Raw genomic sequence first — 24,313 nt, forward strand, 5'->3', positions numbered from 1 at the left:
TTTGAGGAACTGCCATACTATTTTGCACAACAGCTACACCACTTTACCAGAATTCCCACCAGAAACACAGGGTTACAATTTCTACACATCCGAGCGCAGCCTCCCTCTAGGGTCCTGCTCACACCGGCCTCCCTGCATGTCTGCCTCACCATCCCAGCGGCCTTTGGAAACATGGGTCAGAGCACTCCACTCCTCCACTCAAAACCTGCAGTGACCTCTGTGGTGGTGAGGGTTGGCCAGAAGGTTTAACCAACAGCCGGAGTCTTCAGTGGCCTCACACAGCAGAAGTTGACTCCTCACTCACGCAGCATGAAGATGGGGCCTCACCACCCTCACACGTGCTTGCCGAGCCCCCGGGAGTCAACAGTCAGCCAGCAGGTGGGGGATGAGCGAACATGGAGAACACGGGAGATTGTCATTGGCAAAGTCACTTTCACCACAACGACTGACAACAATCCCATCACCTGGCCACACAACATGGCAAGGAACACGTGAAAATGCAGTCCAGCCCTGGGTGTCCAGCAGGAAAAGCAAATGGCAAGCAGCCAGCAGCCTCTGCCACAACTTCCATTTCAGAGAGAGACGGAGTCCTTGCCATGACCTACACGGCCCTCCAGACTCTGCTGTCACCACCCTCCCCCAGCTGCTCTGCCCGGGCCTCCTCTTCCCACTGTTCCTGAGTGCTCCGGCTGCGCTCCTGCCCGAGGCCCCGCCTTTGCAAGGATGCTCTTCCTCGGTGTCCACACTCCTCACCCATTGCTCCCCGCAGTCTCTGTTTAAATGCCAACAGGCCTTCCCTGACCACCCAGTTCACTGTCGCCTGCCCCGCCCAGCCCCTCCTAGCCCCTTCCCTCATTCATTTTCTCCAGAGCCCTTACTGCTGTTTGACATGTCTGCATTCTACTTGTTTTCTAGCTTCTAAGCTCTCCCCAGCTCTCTCAGAAGGGAGAATGTTCGTTTTGTTCACTGCTGAACTCCCAGCGCAGGAAGCGCGCCTGGCACACAGAGTGCTCAGTAAGTCCCTGTGAGCCAGTCTGGATGCCATGTGGCAGCCGCGGGCTGAGCGTGCTTGTTTGTAGAAGCGGCCAGGGCTAACATAGGCAGGAGGTCGAGATTCCTCGGCGAAAGTTACAAAAAGGAATCAAAGTGCTTAGGGGCAGACTGTGGGAGGGAGTCAGCTATGTGACCCTGTACCTGCCCCCTCACTTGGTTCCCTAAGGGGACCATCGTACATCCTGTTCACCCGGATGGTGCGAAAGTCATTCGTGAGCCTGTGCGAGTCCCTGAGAAGCCTGTGGTGAAGGGAGCGATGACAAGGGTCTCAGTTTCCAGTGGGATGAGGGGCCTGCGGGGCCGAGGCCACAGAGCATGTCTGCCAGGTGCAGGGCAGCCACCTGGGCAACAGCGCTGAGCGGGGCGTCGCTGGGCCTGCACCTGCGCGGCAGCCCACGGAGCGGCTACGATCCACCAAACTGAGGAGAGGCGAGAGGTACTGAGAATGGAGGTGTGGCCGAGACAGCGAGACAGCATCCTCACCCCCAGTCCCCACACCTGCGGAGTCCCCTGAGGCAGATGGACTGACTTCGCCCCCACAGCCTTCCCTCACGGTACCCGTGGCCGTTTACCAGAGTGACTGTGCATAGAACACAGCCTCTGAGCACATGAAGATTCCCAGGAATAAAAAATGTTACTGAGAAAAAGATTAAAAAAAAAAAAAAAAGGTGGTGGAGTAACTGGAAGCTACACAGACACTCCCCCAGGACCAAACTGGAAATACAACTAAATACAGAAAAGCCACCCTGAAAAACCAACGGAACGCTGGCTGGGAGAACCCTGCTAACCGGGCATGGGAAGTGGAGGCCACAGAGAGACCGGCAGGAAGGGCAGAGCCGCGAAAAGGCTGGCTGGGCTCCCACAGACAGCAGCTGACGTCCGGAGGGATATCTCAGCTGTGGGGGTTCCCACGGAGAACTCTGGGGTCTAAACCCAGAGCTGGGCCCCCCAGCCCAGAGCCCCAGAACTGAGAAAGGTGCCCACATCACACCTGGCTGTGAAAAGCAGCAGGGACAGAGACAGCTGGAAATGCAGGCACCCTCTTAAAGGGCCAGTGCACAAAATTGTGTACGCAGCCACACACCTTGGGCTCTGGCAGAGGAAACAAAGAGTGAACTGGAGCTGTGTGAGGACAGTGCAAGGTTGGAGCTCAGAGGGCAGCCACCCTGATTTCCTGTGCTGAGTCATTCCCTCGTGCGGCGGAGGACATCTTTCTCCTACAGACCTGTGCTGTACAGATGGTTTGGGTCTGGAGGAAAGGCAGCCACCACAACCTGTTGAAAGAACTCTTGCCCCACCCTGTGGTTGAAAGCCTGAGGCTAATCAAGGCTGATAACAATCGGACTGCAGGCAGAAGGGGACCTCGGGAGGCTGTGAGTCTTTGCCTGTTCTCCTTCCGTGCTGGGGCTAGGAAAAGCAGACCCTGGTAACACCTTGGTCCTTTCCAAAGGCATCCAGCCCCTGCAGAGGGAGCATTAGGCTGTGGATTGCTGATAGCCCCAAGGAGGGTACACAGGGCCAGTCAGAAACAGTGTCCAACATTGTCCTGCACTAGAGATTGGGAGTCAAAGCAGATCTACCTAATACATAGACACAAACCCAAACAGGCAGCCCAAATGGAAAACACACACACACACACACCAAAAAAAAACCACAAACAAACAAAAAAAAACAATGAAAGAATAAGAAAATTCTCCAGAAGAAGAGATAAATGAAAGGGAGATAAGAAATTTATCTGATATAGAATTCAGAATAATGATAGTAAAGATGCTCAACAACATGAAAAAATATATAGTAACTATGCAAGATGATCAGTCACAAATAAAGAATGGCATAGACCTAATAAAGAACACTTTGCAAGGGATACACAGCAGGTTAGGGGAAGCTGAGGATAGGATCAGTAAATTAGAAGACCGGGTAGAAAAAAATCACTCACTCAGATAATCAAAAAGAAAAAACAATTAAAAATAGGAGAACAGCTTAAGGAGCTGTGGGACAACATGAAACATAAAAATATTCACATAATGGAGTGCCAAAAGGGGAAGAGAGCAAGCAAGGGATAGAGAAAGCAAGCAAAGGCTAGCAACGTGTTTGAAGAAATAATGGCAGAAAACTTCCCTAACATGGGGAAGGAGAAAGTCACACAAGTTCAGGAGACACAGAGAGTCCCAAGCAAGAAGAACCCAAACAAGTCCATGCCCAGACACATCATAATTAAAATGCCAAAAAGTAAAGACAAAGAGAGAATCTTAAAGGCAGCAAGAGAAAAGCAAACTGTTACCTACAAAGGAGCTCCTATAAGACTGACACCTGATTTCTCATCAAAAACTCTACAGTCCAGAAGGGAATGGCATGAAGTACTCAATGTAATGAAAAGCAAGGATCTGACACCAAGACTACTATATTCTGCAAGGCTATCACTCAAAATAGATGGTGAAATAAAGAGCTTCCCAGACAAAAAAATAAAAATAAAAAAAGTTAAAGGAGTTTATCACCACCAAACCAGCACTGCAAGGGATGCTAAAGGAATTGCTGTAATGAGAAGATATATATAGACAGAAACCTAGGCATACAGAATTAAAATGGCAATAAACAAGTACCTATCAATAATAACCTTAAGTGTAAATGGATTAAATGCTCCAATCAAAAGACAGGGAAGTTGAATGGATACAAAAACATGACCCAATTATACTCTGTCTGCAAGAGACCTACCTCAGAACAAAAGACTCACACAGGATGAGAGTGAAGGGATGGAAAAAATCTTCCAGGCAAATGGAAATGAAAGAAAAGCTGGGGTAGCAATACTCATATCTGACAAAATAGACTTCAAAATGAAGGCCATCACAAGAGACATCCAAGGTCACTATATAATACTAAAAGGATCGATCCACCAGGAGGATATAACCCTGTAAATATCTATGTACCCAGTATAGGAGCACCTAAATATATATATTTTTAAAAACTTCTAGAGGACTTTAAGGGAGAGATCAATAGCAACACAGTCATAGTAGGGAACTTCAACACCCCACTCACGTCACTGGATAGGCCCACATCCAAAGGCAGAGGGCTCAGAGGCCAGCATGGACCAGCTTTTTGAGGACTTGAAACTAAGACCAAGTGCAGCCCCTTCCTTGCTGTGCAGCCATGGGTGAACTATTGAACCTCGGGGAGTGTCATACCCATCCACCCAGCTTTCCCCTGATACAGAGCATGTTCACTGAGCACCTACTCTGTGGGGCCTTGGACTAAGTGCTGGAGACACCCAGGTGTCCTCCTGGGGGACATGGGCCCAAGAGACTAAACTGACAATGGTAAATGAGCGGTGAGGGCTTTGGTCACAGGGACCTGGGGGTGGAGAGGTGGAAAGAGAGTCCTGAAGGGTCAAGGACATGCAGGATAAGGTCCCTAGGATGAATGAGTAGGGCTTGACCAGGCAAAGAGAGGACAAAACAGTTAAGGGATTAAGCCCATAGGCTTTGGAGATGAAGGACCTAGGTTCCAGTCCCAGCTCTGTCATGTACTAGTTATGTGCTCTTGGGCAAGTGGCTTCATCTTTCTGTGCCTCAGTTTGCTCTTCTAGGAAATGGGATGGTAATAAAACTGGGTGGTTCACTGAGGCTTTGAAGGATGATATGAGCTTTAAATGCAAGGCACCTACACCTGAACACAGAGACTGTTCTATCACACACAGCATTGTTGCAGTATGTCTCAGGCCCACACGTATCAATACATGCTTATTTCCCTTTTCTTGTCTTATTGCATTAGCAAGAAATTCCAGTATGTTGTTGAAAAGGAATGATGAGAGGGGACATCTTTGCCTTGCCCATGACCTTAGAGGGAAAGCTTTCAGTTTCTGAACGTTAAGTATGAGGTTAGCTGTAGGCTTTTTGCAGATATTCTTTATCAAGTTGAGGAGGGTCTCCTCTATTCCTAATTTACTGAGAGTTTTTAATCATGAATGGGTGTTGGATTTTGTTAAATGCTTTTCTGTACCTATTGACATGATCATATGATTTTTTTAGCCTGTTGATGTGATGGATTACATTGATTTTTTAACATTGAACCAGCTTTACATGGAATAAATTCCACTTCCTCATGGTGTATAATTCTTTTTATACATTATTGGATTCAATTCACTAACATTTTGGGGATTTTTGCATTTATGTTTATGAGAGATATTGGTTTATAGTTTTCTTTCTTGTAATGTCTTTGTCTGGTTTTGGTATTTAAAGTAATGCTGGTCTTGTAGAATGAATTAGAATTCCCTCTGCTTTTATCCTCTGAAAACGATTATAGAGAATTGGTATAATTTCTTCCTTAAATATTTGGTAGGATCCACCAGCGGATTCATCTGGGCCTGGGGCTTTCTGTTTTGGAAGGTTATTAATTATTCATTTAATTTCTTTAATAGAGACAAGCCTATTCAAATGTTTTATTTCTTGTGTGAGTTTTGGCAAATGGTGTCTTTCAAAGAATTGGCCCGTTTCATCTAGATAATCAAATTTATGGGCAGAAAGTTGTTCATAGAGTTCCTTTATTATCCTCTTACTATCCATAGGATTTATAGTCACATCTCTTTCATTTCTGATATTAGTAATTTGTGTCCTCTCACTTTTTCCCTTAGGTTTAACCTGGCTAGAGGTTTATTGGTTTTATTGATCTTATCAAAGAACCAGCTTCTGGTTTCATTGATTCTCTCTATTGATTTCCTGTTTGTAATTTCATTAGTTTCTTCTCTGATTCTTATTCTTTCTTTTCTTCTGCTTTCTTTGTATTTAATTTCATATTCTTTTGCTACTTTTCTAAGGTGGAAACTTAGACTATTTATTTTAGATCTTTCTTCTACTCTAATGTATACATTCAATGCTGCAAATTTCTAAGTATTGTTTTTGGAGCATCCCACAAACTTTGATAAGTTGTGTTTTCATTTTTATTTAGTACAAAATATTTTAAAATTTCTCTTGAGATTTCTTCTTTGACCCATGTGCTACTTAGTAATGTATTGTTTAATCTCCAAATATTTTGATATTTTCCATTCACTTTTCTGTTATAAATTCCTATTTTACTATCTTTGTACTCTGAGAACAGACACTGTATGATTTCTATTATTTTAAATTTGTTAAGATGTGTTTTTATTGCCCAGACAGTAGTCTATCTTTTTTAAAAATTATTTTATTGATTTTAGAGAGGAAGGGAGAGGGAGAGCGCAACAGAAACATTAATAATGAAAGGAAATTGTTGATAGGTTGCTGCCTGCATGTCCCCCACTGGGATCGAGCCTGCAACCCTGGCATGTGCCCTGACTGGGAATTGAACCATGACCTCCTAGTTCGTAGGTTAACGCTCAACCACTGAGCCATGCCGGCCGGGCTCGTCTATCTTGTTGAATGTTCCATATGAGCTGGAGAAGGATGTGTATCCTCCCGTTATTAGATGAAGTAGTTTATAGGTGTCAATTACAGCCAATTGAGTGATGGTGTTGTTGAGTTCAACTATATCCCTACTGATTTTCTGCCTGATGGATCTGTTCATTGTGGATAGAATGCCGAAGTCTCCAACTATGATAGTAGAGGCATCTATTTTTCCTTGCAATTCTATTCAGTTTTGCCTCACATCGTTTGACACTTTGTTGTTAAGCACATACACACTAAGCATAGTTATGTCTCCATGAAAAACTTACTTCTTCATTAGTATATAATGGCCTTCTTCATCCCTGATGCCTTTACTTGCTAAAGTTGTTTCCTCCGGCTTATTACTTTCCCCGGGTGCTCACCCTCCTGCTTCACACCCTCCAGCTGCTCATTTGTCACGTACAAAAGCCTCTTGCGATGAGTTGCACCCGCAGACCTGCTTGGCTGTGGCCTAGGACCCTTCCCACTGCTCTCCTGCCCCACCTGCACTTCCATGACCTCTGTGCATGGGCTCCACCCCATTTACATTCTGCCCCCTTTCTTTGGATCGGGTGCCCTTATGTGTCCTCCTGAGGAATCATCTTTCACTTCTTTTCCCTTTGGCTCATTTTTCTCCGGACTGCTGGGGGCAGGAGACCAGTTCGAGCACTAGCTGGGTCACAGAGAAGTGGGGTGGGACTCAGAGGTGGTCATTTACTCAACAATTGGGGGCCTGTCTGGGGCCTGATACTCAATCAACATGGTTGAGTGAATGAACAACGAATGGTTGAATGAACAGGCAAATGCTACATAAAGAATGCTACATAAAGCACAGACTGCATGCCTACCATGTGTAAAACCTTTATCAGATGCTGGGCCTCAACATAAGATTAGAAACTAGCAGCCCCAAGCACTCATTAATGGAGTTCAAGGAATGTGGTTCTTGGAGCCTGAGTCGGGAGGTTATCCCAGGATATCCCCAGTGCTCAGATCATTCACAATGTCACCAGGAAATTGAGCCAAAGTCATTGTAGGGTGGTGACAACACAGGGACTTGGGAGCCAGACTGGAGGTGCTGGTGACAGACGTTGGACAGCCCTTCCCAGGCTGGAGCTCCTCCCTCCCCACAGCGCTCTGAGGAACAAGTGAGCAAATATATATACAGTATATATATTTTTAAAATATATTTTATTGATTTTTTACAGAGAGGAAGAGAGAGGGATAGAGAGTGAGAAACATCGATGAGAGAGAAACATCGATCAGCTGCCTCCTGCACAACCCCCACTGGAGATGTGCCCACAACCAAGGTACATGCCCTTGACCGGAATCGAACCTGGGACCCTTCAGTCTGCGGGCCGATGCTCTATCCACCGAGCCAAACTGGTCAGGGCAGTGAGCAAATATTTTAATGACAATTCTTCTGGTGAAAGGTGGTTAGCTGTAAAACATTGTATCCTCCAGTCCTACCATTTGGTATAAGAGAGGTAGACGGAATTCAGCATGGCCCTCAGATTTCCATCCTTGCATGTGGGTGACACAACTTAATCCCGGGCCCTTTGAAATGGGCCTGGACGCCTGAGGCACAGGAGGTCAGAGTGAGCTAAAGATGCAGCGGACGCTCTCCTGCTGGATGTGAGGAAGTAAACTGCCCAGTGGGGAGCAGGACCTGGGCAGGGACCAGTGCAGGAGCGCAGCCCGGGGTGAGCAGCCTCCGTGAAGGCCAGAGGAAGGGAGGTGAGTCCTGCAACCACAAGAAGCTGAACTCTGACAACAAGCATGTGGGCTTGGAAGGTGACCCACATTCCCGGAAGGACTGCAGCTCAGCTGATACCTTGCTTTTAGCTTTACAGACCCTGAGCAGAGGACTGGGAGAAACTGAGGTGGGATTCCTGACCACAGAAACTTAAATAATACATTTGTGTTGCTCTGAGCTGTTCGTCTGCACTAATTTGTTATGCAACAATAGACAACTATTGCAGTAAGCGTGGTAGCATTTTAATATGTTTATTTCATATATGAACAGAGACCAAATAAAATTGAGTTCATATTACTGCACTCTTTTGCAAATGGCTTTTGTCATTTAATATGCCATAAGCGTTTCCACATATCACTGCATGTTTATGTAGAACCTGAATTCCAGTAGCCACTAATCATACAGGCATGTCATAATGTAGACCGATTTTAAATGACATTCTTATACATGATACTTGTACACTTGTCCTGTGTTTTGTTGGGGGACTGTCCTAGAAGTAGAATTCCTAAGTCAAAAGGCTTTGCCCTTGCCCTAACCAGTTTGGCTCGGTGGATAGAGCATTGGCCTACGGACTGAAGGGTCCCAGGTTCGATTCTGGTCAAAGGCATGTACCTTGGTTGTGGGCACATCCCCAATAGGGGGTGTGCAAGAGGCAGCTGATAGATGTTTCTCTCTCATCGATGTTTCTACCTCTTTATCCCTCTTCCTTCCTTTCTGTAAAAAATCAATTAAAATTTTTTTTTTTAAAAAAAGGCTTTGCCCTTCAGGGCCTTTCATTCAGAAAGCTGACTCATCCTTCAGAAAGACTGTGCCAGGTCACACTCCCACAGCCAGGTGTGAGTGCTCTTACACACCCACTCACACCCTTCTCTCTGGTGACCATGGTGGTAGTTTCATTATTTAAAAAAAAAAAAAGGAACTACTGTTTGTGGACAGTGAGGTCAACTCTTTCAAAACAAGAGGTTTTTCCTGGAGGAACTGGATTTTCATTTTCTTTTGGTGCAAACACGACAATTGTTTCACTACCTGCCCTCTCTCTCCTCAATAAGACTGTAACTCTTGCTGAAACCGGTTTGGCTCAGTGGCTAGAGTGTCGGCCTGAGGACTGAAAGGTCCCAGGTTCGATCCCGGTCAAGGGCATGTACCTGGGTTGCGGGCACATCTCCAGTGGGAAATGTGCAGGAGGCAGCTGATTGATGTTTCTCTCTTGTCGATGTTTCTAACTCTCTATCTCTCTCCCTTCCTCTCTGTAAAAAATCAATAAAATATATTTAAAAAAAAAAAAAAAGACTGTAACTCTTCGGGCAGGACTCCTGCCTTGTTCCTTTTTATCCTTCTCGGCAAAGAAGGCAGCTGGGCTCCCCTGGGAAAGCTGTGGATCGATGGGGAGGGAACATCTGCCAGCTGGGTCCTGCTCCTGCTCCTCCTTCTCTGGCCCCCGATGGCCGGACCTGAGAACCTTTCCCAGTGCTTTCCGCTTAGTTTGCCCCAACGAATACCACCGACTGTGGGGCGTAGACAACAAATATATTTTCTCCCAGTTCTGGAAACCGGAAGTCCAAGGCAAAGGTGTGGGCAGGGCTGATTTTTTTTTAATGTTATATGCAATAAACATTAATATCTCAAGAAAAACGATTTTAAATATGATAATGTTACACGCAATAAACACCAATTATTCAAGAAAAATTACCTAACATATAATAATATTAACTGCTGATAAATGTAGTGAGACCCTCAAGAAATCTAATGAGACCCTCGATGTTGTGATAAAGAACCAACTAGAAATTAAGCATACACTGACTGAAATAAAGAATATTATACAAACACCCAACAGTAGACCAGAGGAGCGCAAGAATCAAGTCAAAGATTCAAAATGCTAAGAAGCAAAAAACACCCAACCGGAAAAGCAAAATGAAAAAAGAATCCGAAAATACGAAGATAGTGTAAGGAGCCTCTGGGACAGCTTCAAGCGTGCCAACATCAGAATTATAGGGGTGCCAGAAGATGAGAGAGAGCAAGATATTGAAAACCTCTTTGAAGAAATAATGACAGAAAACTTCCTCCACCTGGTGAAAGAAAAAGACTTACAGGTCCAGGAAGCGCAGAGAACCCCAAACAAAAGGAATCAAAAGAGGACCACACCAAGACACGTCATAATTAAAATGCCAAGAGCAAAAGACAAACAGAGAATCTTAAAAGCAGCAAGAGAAAGAAACTCAGTTACCTACAAGGGAGTACCCATACGACTGTCAGCTGATTTCTCAACAGAAACTTTGCAGGCCAGAAGGGAATGGCAAGAAATATTCAAAGTGATGAATACCAAGAACCTACAACCAAGATTACTTTATCCAGCAAAGCTATCATTCAGAACTGAAGGTCAGATAAAGAGCTTCACAGATAAGGAAAAGCTAAAGGAGTTCATCACCACCAAACCAGGATTATATGAAATGCTGAAAGGTATCCTTTAAGAAGAGGAAGAAGAAGAAAAAGGTAAAGATACAAATTATGAACAACAAACATGCATCTATCAACAAGTGAATCTAAGAATCAAGTGAATAGATAATCTGGTGATTATAATAGAATCAGGGACATAGAAAGGGAATGGACTGACCATTCTTGGGGGGGAAAGGGGTGTGGGAGATGCGGGAAGAGACTGGACAAAAATCGTGCACCTATGGATGAGGGCAGTGGGTGGGGAGTGAGGGCGGAGGGTGGGGCAGGAACTGGGTGGAGGGGAGTTATGGGGGGGAAAAAGAGGAACAAATGTAATAATCTGAACAATAAAGATTTAATTAAATAAATAAAATAAATTAAAAAAGAAAAAATAATAATATTACATGCAATAAACATTACTATTTCAGGAATAAAACGATTTTAAGTATAATAATGTTACCAAAACTGTACTAATATAGTATGATTTCTAATATTGTTATGTTTTACATTGTCCTACAGCTAGCTCCCTTAAGCTGTCCTATTTTTAATTGTTTTTTCTTTTTTGTTTTCTAATTGAGTGTTATTTTCAACTGTCTTCTAATTCACTGATTCAATACTCAACTTGCCCTAATCTGTTGTGTATTCCTTCTAATGCGTTCTTTATTTGTGTTATGTCATTCTTTATCTTAGAACATTCTTTTTCATAGTTACTATATATTTTTTCATACTGTTGAGCATTTTTAACATCATTACTCTGAACTCTGTTTCAGATAAATTTCTTATCTCTGCTTCATTTATCTCTTCTTCTGGAGAATTCTCTAATTCTTTCATTTGGGGGTTGTTTCTTTGTCTCCTCATTTTGGCTTTCTGTTTGGCTTTGTGACTATGTATTGGATAGATCCTCCTACACCTCTTAATCTCTAGTGCAGGACAGTGTTAAAGGCTGTTTCTGAATAATTGGATCAGGCAAAGACTCAAAGCCTCCAGAGACCGCCTCTGCCTACAGACTAATAGGATTCCAACTTTAAATTCCCCCCAGGCAATCATCCTCAGGTGTGGGGAGAGTTTTTTTCAATAGGGTGGGGTGGTTGCTACTGCCTGGAGGCTATTGTTATTTTTAATCTCTTAAGTGGCCTCAGGGCAAGGTGTCTGTCTCCCCCCCCGCCCCCTGCCCCCCCAGGCAAGGCAAATGTCTGTGTGGGAAAGATGTCCTCCACTGGGTGAGGGAATGACTCAGCCCAGGAAACTTGGGGTGTCTGTCTTCTGAGCTCTATCCCCACAGCTCCAGTCCACTTCACCCTCCCTCTGCCAGAGCACAAGATGGGTGGCTCCACAGGGAATTTTTGTGCATTGGCCCTTTAAGAGGGTGCCGGAACTTTCAGCTGCCACTCCCTGGCAGACAGCACCCCACTGCTTTTCATAGCTAGATGTTATGTGGGTACCCTCCTCAGTTTGGTGCTCTCTGCTGGGAAGCCCAGTTTCAGGATTAGATTCCAGAGTTCTCGGTGGTATACCCCCCCGCCCCCCCCCCCCCCCAGCTGAGATATCTCTCCAGGACTTCAGTTGCCGTCTGTGGGTGCACGGCCAGCGGCAGGGCTGATTTTGTTCTGAGGACGCTGCCCTTGGCTTGAAGACAGCTGTTTCTCGCCATCTTCACGTGGTCTTTCTGTGCACGCACATCCCTGGCACCCTTCATGGGGCCAAATTTCCTCTCCTTGTCAGGACACCAGTCATAGTGGATTAGGGCCAACCCTCAGGACCCCATTTTAACCTAATCACCTCGTTAGAAGCCCATCTCTGAACACAGTCACAGTCTGAGGGACTGGGAATTAAGACTTAAACATGCAGATTCAGCTTATAGCACTAGACCAGAGTCTCGCCACCCGCAGCAGCCAAAAAACCGGAGGAGTCAGTCCTACTGGGAAGGGCTGTCTCTCTGGAAAGCCTGTCTGATGCCATGAGACCGAGAGGGAGACCACCTGGGAAACACACGAAAGAGCAGGTCTGCACACCTGATTTCCAAGAGACAGCCTCTGGCGGGGACCTGCAGGGCCTATCTCCTGCGCACGGGCTTCTAGGAAGATCAAAGCTCACCACTGCCCCTAGTTCCATCTCCCTCTGCAGGGAGGCTCCACAGCTCCACCTGGGACTAGCCTTCCTCACAGCCTTTTTTTTTTTTTTTTTCCTTTTCAACTTGTTATTATGAAAAATTTCTAACATACAGAACATTTTAAGTAAAAGTATGTAGAATATCCATATAGCCACTTCCCAAGGCCAACAATGTTAACTGTTTGCCACATTTGCTTCACCTACCTTGCTCTTTCATAGAATTCTTTTTTTTTCTTCTGAATCTGGGTATCTTTTAATTAATGCTAATTTTATTCCTGCTTATAAAAGTAATATAGACCCAATAAAGGAAACTTGGAAAACATAATGAAACAGAAAAAGTATCCATGTTTTCACTTTACAAAGACAACTACATATTTTCTTATACGTATATGTAATATCATAGTTGCTATTATTTAATACATATGGCTAATATATTTTTTCTTTTTCAATTACATTTACATACTATATTCTATTAGTTTCAGGTGTACACCCCAGTGATTACACATTATATAAACATACTAAGTGATCATAACAATACATTTCATACCCATTAAGCCCATACATAGTTATTAGAATACTTGACTATATTCCCTATGCTGTATTTTGCACCCCTATGACTAGTCTGTAACTACCAAGTTGTACTTCTTAATCCCGTCACCTTTTTCCCTATCCCCCTAACCTCCCTCCCACTGGCAACCATCAAAATGTTCTATCTCTAAGTCTGTTTCTGTTCTGCTTGTTCATTTATTTATTTTTTAGATTCAATTATTGATAGATATGTATTTCTTGCCCATTTTATTGTTCATATTTTCTTCTTCTTACAGAAGACACTTCAAGATTTCACGCAATACTGGTTTGGTGGTGATGAACTCCTCTAGCTTTTTCTTGTCTGGGAAGCTCTTTGCCTGACTTTTGATTCTAAATGCTAGCTTTTAGGTGTGCCCCGTGTGGGCTGTGTACACTGTCTTGTTGTAGTTGAGCCTTGATTGCTGTTGGTGTCACTGGGAGTACTTGATCTCCAGAACAATTGGCTGTGAGGACCAGCTACAACTACAGTGGGAGAGCTGCTATGCAGGAAACACCCCTGTGGAGCAGGACTTGCTTCAGTGGGGTCTTGGTTCTCACTGAGTCTGCCCCTTGAGTGTGTCGCTTGTGGATGTGCAGAGCTGTGATCTGGTATGGTCAGAAGCTATCCACTGGGTGCACTGGGTCTAGGGCCTCCAGGGAGGTGCAAAGTCAGCCACTGCCTGGGGCCACCAGGCAGGAGTGACAGAGAGATCTGCAGATGGCTGCTACTTGTTTTGGACTAGGAAGTGCCCAGGAGAGGCCAGGCTGTGAAGCAAGGCAGGGTGCTGCTAGTGCCGGGTCTTGGGCCGCTTATTGGTAAGTATAGGGCATGCTGCTGCAGCTGCTGCTTGAGAGATTTTAGGAAAGTCTGAAGCCTGAGCCAGGTCAGGCCATTCATATGGAAAAGCTGCTGTAAACAGCTTGGGTGAGTCTGCAAATTGGGTGGGGCAGGCTCTCAGGGAATCACCAGGGCAGAGGGAACAGTGTGAGCCACACTGATGGAAACTCAGATATGGCTGCAGGCATCTCTGCAGAGGAACAGTGGTCTCAGCATAGGAACAATGACCCCTGTGAGCACCCCTGTGTGGGAGAACACCGCCCTGAGTTCTTGCTCCAATGCCAGACAATCCAGTTCCTCTCCGTATGTCCCTGAATCCCCCTGAACCGTGGCCCCAGTCCTGGATCCCAGAAGGATCAAATCCCTAGTGATTCGGTGCTCCAGCACTTTGAAGAGGGACTGCCTGGGTCTCAGCACCCTCCGTGTCAGCCACGATACCTGCTGGTTTTTACAGCCTGAAGTTACGGGACTTCTCTTTCCAACTGTGGAACCCTGGGCTGGAGGTCTGGTGTGGGGCTGGGAGGTCTCTACAGTGAGATTTCCTTCCCAATTAAAAACACACCACACACGGGTGTCAGATCAGCCCTTTCCACACCTCCGCCCCTCCCACCAGTCTCGATGTGCTTTCTTCTCTAATTCTCTAGGGGTAGGACTTCCATTCAGCCAAATTTCAGGCATTTCTGAACGATGGTTGTTCTGTATTTTAGCTGTTAATTTTATGTGGTTGTTGGAGGTGGCGAGTGTCAATGTTTACCCATGCCATCATTTTGGTTCTTCCAAATTCTTCATTTTTGACTGGTTCCTTTTTATGGTTTCCAAGTCCTTTTTTATGCTGATGAAGTTGTCTCTAAGTTCATCTACTCTTCTCTGAAGTTCATTGAGCGTCCTTATAAACAGTGTTTTGAACTCTGCATCCAATAGATTACTGGTCTCCATTTTGTTTAGTTCTGTTTCTGGAGTTTCGTTCTGTTCTTTTTGGGGCCTCTTTCTTTGTCTCCTCACTGTGCAGCCTCCTGTGTCTGTGTCTACGTGTCAGAGAGAACCGCTGCATCTCCTGGTCTTGGCAGAGTGGCCTAACGCAGTGGGTGTCCTTTTGGGTCCAGTGGCAGCCTTGCCATTCACCTGGGCTGGGCACTTCAGGGGTGCCCCTCGTGTGGGCTGTGTGCACCCTCCTGTTGTAGTTGAGGCTTGATTGCTGTTGGCCCCTCAATGGGAGGGATCTACCCCCAGGTTGATTAACTGCAAGACCTGGCTACAACCAGGGTGGAGCATCAGCTGTGCAGCGCCCACCTCTGGTGCCCACTGAGTCTGTCCCTTGTGTGTGTCCCTTGTGGAGGTGGTTGGGTGGTGATTCGACATGGCCTGGAGCCGTCCACTGCATGTGCTTGCTCAAAGTGCTATCCAGATGGCTGCTATTTGCGCTGGGCTTGGAGGTACTGATGAGAGGCCAAGCTGTGCCTTGATCAGCTCCCACTAGTGCTGTGCCTTGGGCCACTGAGCAAGGGGTACTGGCCGCTTGTTTGAGATCCCGTGTGTGTATGTGTGTGTGTTAGAATACCACAGCGCCAACTGCATTATGTCATAGTTACTAAAGGCAAGTCAGGATAAAAATTTTTTTTTTAAATATATTTTATTGATTTTTTACAGAGAGGAAGGGAGAGAGAAAGAAAGTCAGAAACATTGATGAGAGAGAAACATCGATCAGCTGCCTCTTGCACATTCCCCACTGGGGATGTGCCTGCAACCCAGGCACATGCCCTTGACCGGAATCGAACCTGGGACCCCTCAGTCCACAGGCCGACGCTCCATCCACTGAGCCAAACCGGTTTCGGCAGGATAAAATTTTATTGCTAAAAATATCCATAACAGATATTTGTGTGGACGATGTGCTCTTTTGATGTTGTTGTTGATTCTCACCTGAGAATATTCTTCCCATTGATTTTTAGAGAGAGAGTGGAAGGGAGAGAGTGGAAGGGATGGGGGGAAAGAAAAGACACATTGATTTATTGCCTCCCACATATGTCCTGACTGGGGCTGAGGATCAAACCTGCAAGCCAGGTATGTGCCCTTGACCATGAATTGAACCCACGACTCTTTGGTGCATGGGCCGACACTCGAACTGTTATAGGATTGCAGGGCAGGAGGAATAGGGAAACAGAGGCAGGAAAGTTAAAACAAGGCCAAGAAGTGTGGCAATTTGCAGCCAGCTTGTAACTAACAAACTATTATCATCCCCAGCCAAGAGCAAATGATTTAAAAACAAACAAACAAACAAACAAACAAAAAACTCCCTAATGAGAGAAGGCAGAAAGGGAGGGGAAAGGGGAAAAGGAAAAAAGGGCAGGCTTACTCCCTAAGCGAGAAGCCAGCAGTCTCAGGCTGGGCGAGATAAAGTTGCCAGGTGCTTCTCATGAATTCTGGGAAGGTCACCACAAAGTAAAAAGGGGCCTGGAGAATTAATCTACTCTAAGATATTCAGCAGAGCAATTTTGAGACCTATAGACAGGAGGGTATATAACGCCTCAGACCCCCACCCAACGCGCTCTTCTCATTAGCGGAGAGCCCTCTGTGCTCCATGAGCCAGATGCATAGGTTTGCTTGCTTTGCTTTTTCGATAAAGGTGCATGCTTTGCTTTAATAAATTGGCTTCCACAACGCAGTCAAGGTCTCTCCTATAAATTCATTTATATGAGAAGACAAGGACGGGGTTGGGGAAAGCCTCTCCCACTGGCTCCGGGGCTGTCCTGTCCGGTACCACTTGTCTGGTGTCTGTGAGAGGGCCTATGACAGAACCACTGAGCCACACCAGCCAGGGTGCATGATGGGCTCTTTATAAGCTCTTTTGATTTGTCCTCTCCCTTGGTTTTCTTTATACTTTCATTGACTATGTGTTCATCAATAAACATTATAGGTTATGGCCATCTCTTGCTGAAAGTTACATAAATGTAAGGATACCCGTTGTGTCTGTGTCCTTTGGTGGGCATTTTGTTTAATAGACGCAGGTCGTGTAGCTGCGAAGTGTTGCATTGCATGAATATACCACAGCGTACTTATCCCTTCTGCTGCTCATAGGTTTTCCAGTTGTCTACAGGTTGAGGGGCTCTGAGAGGGGAGGGGAATATTAAACAGAGTGCTGCCGGGGACATTCTTCGGCCTCCTCGTGCCCTGGTACTTTTCTGTGAAGTGAAATGGCTGCATTGTAGGATATACGCTGTTCAACTTCAGAAGCGCTGTCTGGGTTTCCACACTGTTCACACAAGAACGCCATTGCTCCAGCCTCAGTACGGCTCGTCCCTTTCCTTTTCCTCATCCTTGTGGCGAGAGCGGACGTGCTTCCTGTGGCCTCACTGTGCTCTGTGGGGGCTGAGTGCTCTCCGTAGCTTCCCTTCAGCACCCAATCTTGCAAACCGCTCCACTGCCCCTGGTCTTCTGGAGAGGGTCTTTTTCTTGTTGATTTACAGGAGTTTTTCTCTTACACATTTTGATTTTCAGCCCATTGTGGGTTAAATATATTGCAAATGTATTTTCATACTCTAGCTTGCCTTTCACTCTTTTAATGAGTCTTTTGGTGACTAGAAGTTATTACTGTAAGCAGTCCATTTATCAATTCATTCCTTTACAATTATTGTTCTTTGTGTCCTATTTAAATCTCCCCTACTTTGAGGTCATGAAGTTCTTCTCAATGATCTTCTCAAAGATATACTGTTTCTCCTTTTATGTCTAAGCTAACAGTTTCCCTGGGGTTAGCTTTTGTGCAGGGTGTAAGCCAGGGGTCAAGTTTCTCTTTTTTTCTCCCCATATTTGTATCTACTGGACCCAATCTTCTTATTGGAAATTCCTTTTCCCACTGCTGGGCAGGGCCACCTTCATCATAAGTCAAAGTCACAAGTGCCTGGGTCTGCCTCTGAGTCGCCATTTGTTCCCTTGGTCTGTTTGCCTGTTACTGCAGAACACCACACTGCCATAATGAGCGGGCTTTGGAGAAATTCTTATTTCCGGCAGAACAAAGCCTTCTGCCTTGTTTTTGTTCTTTCTTCTTCTGCTGGTGTCTTGGCTATTTTTGTCCCTTTGCATTTTCATAAACACTTTAGAATTAGCTTTTCAAAATACATAAAAACACTTGAATATTTTTTAGAATTGCATCCAATATATAGATGACTTGGGGGAGAACTACACCTTCCGATGAACAAATATCTCCATTTAATATTCATTTTCTTTCAGGAATAATTGTATAGTTTTCTTTAGAGATATCTTGTCCATATTTTTGTTAGATTTATCTCTAGGTATTAGAAAATTTTATTGTTTTAAACGGTATCTATTTAAAATTTTAATTTCTATTTGTTGCTGACATACAGCAAGGTTATTTTTACTGAATCTTATCAGCAACTTTGCTGAACTCGTTATTAATTCCAATAATTTTCTATAAATTCTTTGGATTTCCTATTTACAAAGTCATTTCATCCACAAATTATGACAATGTCTTCCTTTCTAGTCATTGTGACTTTACTCTCCTTTTCCTTGCCCTTCTGCCCGGAGACCTCTGCACAGTCTGGTGTGACCTGCAGTGGCGGCAGCAGCGATACACATCCTTGCCTTGTTCCGAATCTCAGAGGGAAAGCTTTCAGCGTCTCTTCATTAAGTGTGACATTTGCTCCAGGCTTTTTGTCGGCAACCGTTATCAGATTCAGAAAGGCTCCTTCCGGGTTTTCAAAAGTATGTTTACCATCACGAATGGGTGTCTGGATGTTGAGTTTTATCAAATGCAGTTTCTTTATCTTCTAAGATGATCATGATTTTTCCTCTATACTCTGTTCATGTGATGAATTTCATTTTCTGACATTAAACCCACTCCTTCATCATTATATATTACAAGATTCAGTTTGCTAATACTTTGTTTAGGATTTTCACATTTACGCTAAGGAGTGAGTGGCCTGTAATTTTCCTTTCTCATGATGTCTTATCAGGTATGGCATCAGGGTTATTCTGGCCTGGTCAGGTGTGTTCCCTCGATTGTGTGATTGGCATTTTCTTCTTCCCTGCATGTCAGGAGAAATGCACAGATAGGAGCGCTCTCTGGGCTTGGTGTTTTCTTTGCATGAAGGTTAAAATAACAGACTCAACTTTTTTTTTTTTTTTTTTTTTTTTTTTTTTTTTTTTATGGGTGAGCCCCACAGGAATAAAAAAAACACTGGGAAGGGGTAACCCTCTTACCCCCAGGAGTGGCCCAGGGGGAGAGAGGCTACCTGAGGGGAAGGAAGCACAAAAGGGGCCCGCTGCAGACTCGGGCAAAGGGAATGCCATCGGAGCTGGGACCTGTGAGCACTACAGGAGGAAACGGGAGCGTGGTGGGACTGGCTCCAGGCACACAGACGAAGGGCAAGAGGGTTGGACACGAAGCCACAAAGCTACTTGGGTTCCTCCTTCTTCTCGTTTGCCTTTTTCTGCTTCTGCTGCATGATCTTGGAGTCCCTCTGTGTGCGGGCGGCAGCAGAAAGCCCATTGCGTCCCTTCGTTCACTCCCCAGACTCAACTTTTTTTTTTTTTAATATATTTTATTGATTTTTTACAGAGAGGAAGGGAGAGAGATAGAGAGTTAGAAACATCGATGAAAGAGAAACATCGACCAGCTGCCTCCTGCACATCTCCTACTGGGGATGTACCCACAACCCAGGTCCATCCCCTTGACCGGAATCGAACCTGGGACCTTTCAGTCCACAGACCGACACTCTATCCACTGAGCCAAACCGGTTTTGGCCAGACTCAACTTTTAATAGCTATGACGGTTAACACTTTGTGTGTGTCAATTTTGGATTGTTGTATTTTTCTGCAATTTGTCCATTTTGCCTACATTTTAGCATAACATTGTGACATTGTATATACTCTCTTTAGTTTTTATTTTTAGGTGTACTAAACAGTAGGTTTTAGTATATACAAATAGTTGTACAACCCTCGCCACTATTTCATTCCCGAATATGTCAATTATCCCCCAAAGAAACTCCATAACCATCAGCAGTCACTCCTATTCTCCCATCTCTCCAGCCCCTGGCGACTAGCAATCTGCCTCCTGCCTCTATAGATGTGCCTGTTGTGGGCATCTCATAGAGATGGAGTCACACAATACATGGTCTTTTGTGACTGACTTAGTTCACTCAGCATGCTTTTAAGGTTTGTTTATGTTGTAACATATATCAGTACTTCATTCCTTTCTATGGACAAATAGTATTTCATTGTATGGTGTACATGTACTACAGTTTGTTAATCTGTTCATCAGCTGATGGACACTTGTGCTTCTACTTTTGGGATATTATGAATAATGTTGTTATAATTTTTATAGGTTATTGTGTGGACATGTGTTTTCAATTCTCTTGGGTCAATATCTAGGTTGAAATTAGTGGGTCATATGGTAACTCTGTGTTTAACTTTTTGAGACATAGCCTATTTTCCAAAGTGACTACCATTTACATTCCCACCAACAGTATGTGAGGGTTACAATTTCTCCACATATTTGACAAAATTATTCTTGTCTGATGTTTTAACTCTAGCCATTTTAGTGAGTGTGAAGTCATAGCTGGCTGTGGTTTGATTTGCATTTCTCTAATGACTAATGAGGGTGATCATTTTTCATGTGATTTTTGGCCATTAAATTTCCTATTTTTTGAGAAAGGTAGAGCTATTCAGATTCTTTGCCCATTTTTAAGTTGGGTTACTTGTCTTTTATTGTTGACTTATAAGAGTTCTTTATACATTCTGAATATAAGTCCCTGATCAGATACACAATTTTGAAAATATTTTCTCTCATCCTGTGTGTGGTTGTTTTACTTTCTTGAGGATTTTTTTTTGAAGCATAACAAATGTTAAGTTTTAAATTTTGGTGAAGTCCAATTTGTCTATTTCTTCATTTGTTGCTTGTACTTTTGGTGTCATATTGCCTAATACGAGGTCAGAAAGATTTAACATCTGTTTTTTTCTAAGAGTTTGTAGTTTTATCTCTCACATTTCGCTCTTCGATCCATTTTGAGTTAATTTTTGTATGTGGTGTGAGGTAGGGATCCACATGTGTTTTCTCTTGCTCCTGACTATCTTTTTAACATGTATGGTCTCTCTGACAATGTTCCTCTTTTTTATTCTGATATTGATAATTTGTGCCTTTTCCTTTTATCTGAACCTTGCCAAGGGTTTATTGATTTTGAGTGTTATTTGCAGTGTATTAGTATTTCCAAATAATCAGCAAAAAAGCTTATCTATCCTCCCTATTATATGCCTTTTTATTTGATTTCTGCATTATGTTATTTCCATTCTACTTTGTGTTTATTCTTTGTGATTTTCTTTTTATAAGTTCTCGATATAAATGGTTGTTATAAATGTTCAGCTTTTCCTTTTATCCAACATATGCATCCAAGGCTAAAATTCCCCTCTAAGCTTGGCTTTAGCTACATTCCACACATTTCTCTATGTAATGTTTTAATTATCATTCAGTTAGAGAAATTTTCTCATTTAGATTGTAATTTCTTCCTTGTGCATTGGGTTATTATAAAGTGCATTTGAAAATATAGGACTTGTGTGGTATATCTTTTTCCGACCTGTTTTCAACTTACCTACATCCTTAGGTATAGATATGCATCTTGGGAACAGCATACAGTTGTTTTTAAATCCAGTCTAAATTTTTTTTAATTTAACTGGAGTTTTATGTTTATTTGTATTTAATGTAATTGGTTATATGTTGGCTTAAATCTAACATCTTACTATATGCTTTCCATTTGTCCCGCCTGCAATATTTCCTTTTCTATCTTTTTTTCTTCTTTCAGGTTATTACACAGTTTTCCCCTTTCATTAGTTTGGAAGTTACACCTTAACTCTGTTTTAATTTTATTCTTAAGTTTTCCCTACAGTTTCTAAATGCATCCTTGACTTTTCAAATCCAAATGTTAATCAGCACTTCTATTCTCTTCCTTAGAACACTTGAACTTCATTCCCGTCTTTAATTTGCCTTTTACTTACATGTTATTGTTGTGGTGGGCTTTAATTTCATATACATTTTAAATCCCATAGGACATTATTACTGTTGTTTTACAGTCAGAATTATTTAGACTTCCCTTCATTTACCATCTCAATTCCTTCCTGCAATAACCACTAACATTTGGGTTCCTTCCTCTCTGCCTGGAGCATCCCGGACCAGGGATGGAGTCCACAACCCGGCATTTGCTTAGGAATGGAACCGGCAGCCTTTCGGTGCACTGGGTGATGACCAACCCACTGAGCCACACGGCCAGGGCATCCAGTGGGATGCTCTGAGTTGTTTGCCGCCACTGCTCAGGGTTCTGATTACTCGTGAGGGAACCCACTGTCGTTAGTTATGCAGAAGGGCTCTTACAGAGAGTGGGGAGCCACACTGCCTTCAGGGGAGTTGGGCCCAGTGGGCCGCTCATGAGCCCAGGCACAGCAACAGACAGGAGGTCTCCCCGGGGAAGGGGACAGCCCTGGGTGTTCACGTGCTGTTTGGTAGCCATGACACTGGGACAAGCTGGGACCTACGCCTGAGCTGCCCCTCAGGAACCACATGTCACCCCAACATGTCCTCAGCTACAGCTATTTCCCATCTGGACAGTGCATCCCCTTGGCAGAAGCTGGCTGAGCGGAAGCAGCTGGGGGAGGGGGGTGGAGAGGGGGCTGTGCTCCTGGGAGCTGGGCTGGGGGGGAGGCGGCTGGGCTCGGGGGAGGGATGGCTGCAGTGCGGGGCCTGTGGGAGGCCTGGGAGAGGAGCGGCCCTGCCTCAGCCAACATCTCTCCTGGGCAACCTGACGCGTCCAGAGTGGCCGTTCCCCTGGGTGCCTCCCTCTCGGGGCCTCTTTTCATCCTTTGGGAGAAGGTCTCACAGTCTAAGGGACCCCAGAATCCGCTGAACAAGCAGGGCTCTGATCAACCATCTGAACAACATCCGCACCGTTTCTCCTTTCGGAAGATAGGGGGCAGCACCGGGTGGGGAGGCGTGGACTGAGCAGGAGCAGCCAGGGGACCGAGGGGCTGAGAGGCAGGAGGGTGTCCATCCACCCCACGTGTGCTATGCCCGAGCCTCCCCTCTGACCCGGCCTGCAGGACCCTGGCATGGAGCTCGCTTCCCTTGAAAGAAAGTCCGCAGATGTACTCTCCGGAGTCGACACATTTCCCACAAAAGTTTAAAAGTCGGGGGTTGGGGGGGCGTGTGGGGGGGTGGGCGGCTGTGTCTATGCTAACCAAAGAATTGACGGGAGTCTCATCTAAATCACCTTATAACTTAGTGTCCGCACACGTTTTTGTTGCTAAATTATGAAATTTGATGATGCAAAAAGCAAGTCCTCCCTTACGCAGTAAGTCCGCCCTTAACCTTGTCAATAGGTTCTGCAACTTTGAAACAACATAAAACAAAACCGATGTAACCACCGGCTACTTGATATAAAAAGAGTAAGTTCCTAGCGTCTCAGCAACCGTACAAGTCCATGCTGAAGAGGACATCTTAAGCTGAGTCATCTTAAGCTGGAGTCTTGGACCTACTGTGTAATGTGTGTGTCAGATGAGCCACAAAAATACACAAACACCCCTGAGCCCGCCACCCAAACTGCGACATCATCACGTGAGGTGAGCGTGGGAGTTCCCTGTGCAGACAAACCGTGTCAGCCATGTGAGCCAAACGCAGCCTCTTATTTCATCAACGGAAGTGCAACAGGTCAGGTTATTTCTTGTCAATGCCTCTGCCAGTCATAAAAGGAACTCAGCCACCTTCCTAAAATGGTACAAATTCATTGCTCCTCACCCGTCCCCTGTGCCCGGAAACTCCCGCGTGTCACCCATTCCCATTAGTCACACTCCACGCCGTTCACCTGGTGAGTCATGCCGCTGAGGGTCCTGTCGATTATGGGTTTGAAAGCTGGGTTTTGAGGGGCTGACACATTCATTCTTTCATTTGTTTGTCCAAACACTTACTGAGCATCATCTATGTCATCAACTGGGGCAGGTGCCTCGATAATAGCAATTTCAGTGATAAGGACTGTAACAGCGGACATCGGTGGGGGCCCGAGACCTGCCAGGAGCTTTGCCCGCAGCACCTAACCCTCACCCTCCACCAGCAGTGCCCACTTCCCCACCTGGGGGCGCCACAGAGGACGACACTGAGGTCACCTTCAGCTGGACCCTGAA

The sequence above is a fragment of the Myotis nattereri genome (genome assembly GCF_964212035.1).
Source record: "Myotis nattereri genome assembly, chromosome: 7".
NCBI classification, from domain to species: Eukaryota; Metazoa; Chordata; class Mammalia; order Chiroptera; family Vespertilionidae; genus Myotis; species Myotis nattereri.